The 5,964-nt window shown below is 52.4% G+C and overlaps 1 pseudogene; it reads left to right on the top strand.

Moving 5' to 3' along the window:
• Positions 1-3,644: 3,644 nt before the first annotated feature.
• Positions 3,645-5,666, top strand: LOC144108383 (uncharacterized; annotated as a pseudogene).
• The last annotated feature ends 298 nt before the right edge of the window (positions 5,667-5,964 follow it).

Raw genomic sequence — 5,964 nt, 5'->3', positions numbered from 1 at the left:
ATTTTCCTCATAATGCGGATTTCTGTCTGTCCTCTTTATTTTCTTTTCTTTTCTTTCAGGGAGTAGTAATGAATTCTTTACTCTCGGTCTTCGAGCATACAAGATTTGGTTCCTTTTTTTCGTGTGCGCTTCGCATATTTTGTGCTAACTTTCTCATCGCTGACTCGTGAGCTTTTGAGTTACGCAGTTTTCAGCAAAACTTGATGGCTAGCGGCAGGCCTTTCCTTCAATGGTCCTCGTTCACTTTTTTTTCCCTTAGATATCCATGTGACCCCCATACCTGTAGACGCGTGTCTGCCGTCTGAACGCATAACCGCAGCGCCCCCTAATGGTCGCGGTCGAAAACCAAGAAAGATTAAGGAATGTCTTCCAATAAAAGCTCGTTACTCCTGTGTAAAGCGAGAGCCAGAGACAGCTGCTTACGATGGAGAATACAACATTTTTGTTCGTTATTGTCTTCTGTGGCAGAGTTCGTGTGACGTCAATATACTGCCACTTGTGACGTCCCAGAGTTTGGCCCACCGAGCGTGACGTGTGGGCACGGCGCGCTGCAGTTGCGTCATGCGTGACGTCGCCGCATGCTCACCAATAAGTGTCGCGCGATGTTACGCCCTTGACGCCGACGACACCGACACCAACGCCAGCGCAGCAGATCCGGGAAACGGGTACTTCACTGCTGCCGCTGTAAGGGCGCATTTCCACTATGGACACCAAGAGAGCGATCGATAAAATTTTTAATGTGATGCTACGTGCTTTCAAGGAACATGAAATGAGGCAACATGCCCTCGTGTACCACGCAATAATTTTCTGCTTGGTTTAAAAGGGATTCCAAACCACACCAGTGCGGAGCTAGTAAGCTAGTCAGTTGACGCCTTACCGACTATTCGGTCATCGCTGCGATGCTGGGGATAGTGGGTCGTATCGGTATATGTATATCTTGAAGCATTCACATGCGTTTCTGCAGTTATGCGTGTACGGGTTGGCGCGGTTGGATGGTTCGAGAGGCCACAGGCATCTTGAGAGTTTGGAATACGACGCGGGTTTGACGCCGGCGTAGAGAAAGCTCAACTGTTAGGAAACGCCAGCATTTGGGCTGCAGTTGGTACCAATGAGTCATTTTCAGCGGCGTTCTGTATAACTCCGTTCACCAACCCCTACAATAAACTAAATCAGAGTTTTGATGTTTGGTATAACAAATAAGCAACAGGCATCAAAATTCTTGAGCTTACAGTTTCGTCTGATTTTTAAATCAGATAATTTTTTGCCACAGAATAATTCCGCGTGGCTATCACTGCAGACTTGAGTTATATTCGACTGTAGAAGGCAGAGTGCCTCAATATAGCTGGTGGCGAATCAAAACAAAATATGCATGCAAAATTTAAAACTGTTTTGCAACCTTTCCCTGTTAAAAAGCACAGGCTTGTCAAGGAAACAAGTTAGGGCGTTGTCTTGTGTATTGCCTTTATCATAGGCTAAACTAAAAACAGCAGGCTGAACACCTGACAAAGACGCAGTTTATTTCCGTGCCACCTCACCGGCAATTGCGGTACCATTCCCTTCCGATGCGCCATCTTGGATAAGTCGACGATAAGGCCCTTTACAGGTACAGGTTGTATGGCTAGCATGCGACAACTGAAGTAAGATTGGTTTGGTATTGGCACAAAACAGCAGACTGATTTCTACGTAATGTAAGCGACGCCCACCTGTACATCAGTGATACTGCGGAAAGAAACTGAAGACAGGAGGGCGTGCATCGTCGCATAATTAACACCCACATCTATATCTCATTTGCCGACCCTTTCCTTTTATATTGCCCGTTCCTTTTGCCTCGGTGCTGGTTAAATAACCTGTATTTTTCCTGGTTGACCTCCGCGTCTTTACCTTTCTATCTATATATCTCTCTCCCACAGCCAGGAGACAGCTGGACTGCGTGACCGCAGAAGAGCAATTCATAAGTGATGCATTAGCCATGCCGTTGTCTGCAAACAATCAGCAGCAAAGTATCTTGTCTAGCAGGGGGATTTGCTGTCCTGCGATCACCGGTCGCATCCTCTGGAGAACTGTAGCATATATGCAAGAGTCTTGAATTTCACCGTGTCAGATGTTCCAGCCGGACCCATTGGCTCCATCCACAAAAGCTAGATCTCCTGGTCTTCACTAGGACGTAATCGCCCAGCAAGAAGACTACGTGGATAGAGCTTCGTCGATTTCAATCAGCCGGTTTCAAGAAATTACACCCTTTCCTGCTACTCTTTCTTGCTTTCTCCAGTCCACTAGCCTCAGTGCCTGCCTGCTCCACTTGGGCCCGGAGGGAGGGGGGAGGGGCAGCCCTTTCTGGTAAAGGTTACCTTTGGTAAGGTGGGGACACTTACTCTCCAATTCGAAGACGCCACTTTGAATCACATGTGTCGCGCCGATCCCTGCAGTGCAGAAAAAGGTCATAAATTTAATTGGAATTAACACTTCGATGTCTGGAAACACCATTTAATGCTATCACATGTCAAAGACGAAAACACTGATCACCGCAAAAGTACTTTAATGCGGCTAAATTAGCCTGCGCTTCGAAACGGCGCAGAGGTAGTTATGCCACTTACACATGACTATGACCTCCGTACCCAGTATGGGTCCCTTAAATGGTGATCCCAAGACTCTTGTCGCGTTACGTAAGCACGTATTCAGCTTTTTTATCCCTTGCATAGCTCAGAATCTGCCTGGTGTCTATCAGAGATGCCAAAGCAGAGGCGATATTAATTCTCCGAAAATGAAACAACAAAGCGCTCGCAGCTGTGAACACAAAGAGAGACGCGATTCTTTTACATTTATTTCACCTCATGAGAACAAAGAGGACGAGTGGTGCACGGGGTATTCCTTTTAGTCCCACAATATTTAGGGAGGAGAAACTGAGGTTTCAACAGCTGGGGCTCAGAAAACCATTTTCTGTGTGCACTGCCCAGTACGTTCCGTTTAAGGGTCTCGGTTCCATGCGCCCCGAGAGTCCTTGTAAATAAACGCGTTCAGAAGGCAGCACATAGCATACAGCCAAAAAGGAAAAAAAAGAATGATTTAGGGAAAAGAGAGCTGTGGAACAGAGATTATGCGGACGCTTTGTTGTTCTGGCACCTGCTCGACGAAACCAAGACCAAGTCGCACCAAAGGAACAGACTCGCGAAGCTCATACATCGGGCGGTCTCGGTACACGGCGCCGACGAAGTCACCAGGCGCATCAATGACAAATACCTGCCCACTACACCCACCGAACAACACGCGCCGTACGGCGGCCTACCCAACGCGAAGCTCGATCGTGACATCGAAGTCGAGGAGGTCCGCGCGGCCCTGCACGACCACAACAGCCGGTCGGCAGCTGGCCCGGACCTCGTCACGAACAAGGCGCTCAAGAACCTCGACGACGGCTCGATTGAGAACCTCGCAAAATACTTCAACAAGTGCTGGAGAGCGGCCGCGCTACCAAAGCAGTGGAAGACAGCCAAGACTATCCTGATACGCAAGCCGGGAAGCCAGCGGACACGGACAACCTCCGGCCCATCTCGCTCACGTCCGGCGTGGGCAAGGTGCTGGAGCACGTCCTGCTCAACAGGTGGCAAGTCTACCTGGAACGTGAAGGGCTGTACCCGGCCACGGTGATCGGCTTCAGACAGCACCTAAGCACGCAGGACGCGATGCTGCAGCTCAAATACCAAATCATAGACGATGGCGGCAGCGCCCGCAACAACAAGGCAATCCTGGGGCTCGACCTAAAGAGCGCCTTCGATAATGTGAAACACTCGGCGATTCTGTCCCAAGTCTCTTATCTCAACATGGGCGAACGATCCTACAACTACATCAAGGACTTCCTCACGGACAGGACCGCCGAGCTACGAGCAGGCGACCTACAAACGCAAGAGAAGAGGCTCGGGAGCACCGGCACACCGCAGGGATCGCTAATTTCGCCGATGCTGTTAAACCTGGTAATTATCGGAGGGGCCGAGAAGCTCGCGGACATCGAAGACGTCAGGCACACCATCTACGCGGACGGTATCACACTGTGGGTGACCGGCGGCAGCGACGCCCACATCGAGAGCGCGCTGCAAGCCGCCGTCGACGCGATAGAAGACCAGCTGGAAGGCACCGGACTGAGATGTTCGCCGAGCAAATCGGAGCTCCTCATACTTCCACCTACCCGCAATGGCAGAGGCAAGACCAGACAACGCGAATGCGAAAAAATCAGAATCGTAAGCAAATCCGGCAACGTGATCCCCGAGGTCAGCAAAATCAGGATCCTAAGCATGGTCATCGAAAAGCATGGAAGAAACGGCGAAACCATCGCCCGTCTCACGGCAAAAGCGGCCAACGCTATGCGACTCCTCAAAAGAGTCACTTCTCGGAAGGCTGGCATGAGAGAGGAGAGCCTAATCAGGCTCGTCCAATCCTTCATCATCAGCCACGTCGCGTACGTTGCAGCCTACCACAGATGGCTGCAACACGAACGCAACAAAATCAATGTAATCATCAGAAGAGCGTACAAGACGACGCTAGGCCTGTTCGAGTTCACGAGCACGACCCGCCTCCTACAACTCGGGATGCACAACACGCTCGAAGAAACAGCCGAAGCGCAGCGGACCTCTCAACTGGAGCGGCTGTCCACGACCAAAGCCGGGAGGAAGATACTGGACGACCTGGGAATAGGACACTCGAACTAGGCGGAGATGAAGCTCCCCGTCCCCGAAGAGGTCCGACGCCAGACCGGAATCGACCCCATACCCAAGAACATGAACCCCGAGTTTAACAAAGGAAGAAGAGCGGCGAGGGCCAAGGCTCTCATCGACCTGCACGCCAACCACGATCACGCGCGGTACGTGGACGCGGCCGAATACCAACGCAACGCCTTCGCAGCGGTCGTCATAGTGGCGTCAACCGGCGCCACGAGGACGGCAGCGAGCGTGAGAAGCGCCGGAGCGGAACAAGCGGAGGAGGTGGCCATCGCCGACGCAGACTGCTACACGGTGCTGAGTGACTCGAGACAGACGGTGCGAAACTTCGCCAAAGGCCACGTCTGCAGGGAGGCCGAGCGCGTACTACGAGCGACCAAACTGCAAGACAGAAAAGTAAGAATCAAGTGGTTTCCGGCGCACGCGGGCGACTCGTCGGAACGCAGTGAGAACCACAATGAGACGGCACACGCAGCGGCGCGAGCGCTAACCAACCGCGCCCCGGCAACACACCGTCCGACGTGGTTCGGAGCCAAGGACCGCATGACGGACTACAGCGAAATCCCGAAGGCCTACCGCCTGGCTCGCAGGACTCTCTCACCCCCGCATCCGAGGCTGAGTCGAGCGGAGGCGGTACTACTGAGACAGCTCCAGACCGGATCGCTACCGAGCCCGGGACTGATGCATCGCATGTACCCCGAGACCTACCCGACCGATACGTGTAGAGTCTGCCGGAGGGAGACGGCCGATCACACGCACATCTTGTGGGACTGCATCAAAAATCCAAAGGAAGCAAGATCAAGAACAATCCCACCGCGGCTGGAGGCAGCCGCGAAGAGCAACGACCAAGACCAACAGCTATGGGCCGTCCAGCAGGTCCTCGGGGCGCTCCAAAGGCAGGGACCCAGCGAGCCGGCAACGGCGAGCGGAGACCCGCGCCGAGTAACGGCAACCTCGTAGACGACGTAGGCCCTCGTCGGGGCGCGCGAGCGCCCAACTGCAGGCACAAATAAAGTTTGTACCAATCCATTTGTTGTTCTGGAAGTAGGGGCTCCTGGGACGGTAAAAAAAAAACGGAGAAAAGGAAGGAGGTCAAAATAAGTAACGCATGTTCTAAAAAAGGTGGAAGGAAGACATAAAGTCTAAGTAGACCGCACAACCTATGGTTTTCTTTTCACCTAGGCGGGCCAGGGGAATAAAAGACGAGAAGATTGCTTTTGACTCGCGAGCCGCACGTCACTCGAGGCGTAGAGCACGG

Source organism: Amblyomma americanum, chromosome 10 (assembly GCF_052857255.1).
Source record: "Amblyomma americanum isolate KBUSLIRL-KWMA chromosome 10, ASM5285725v1, whole genome shotgun sequence".
Classification (NCBI taxonomy): Eukaryota; Metazoa; Arthropoda; class Arachnida; order Ixodida; family Ixodidae; genus Amblyomma; species Amblyomma americanum.
Note: the sequence above shows the minus strand (reverse complement) of the source record. Positions and strands in the feature narration are given on the sequence as shown.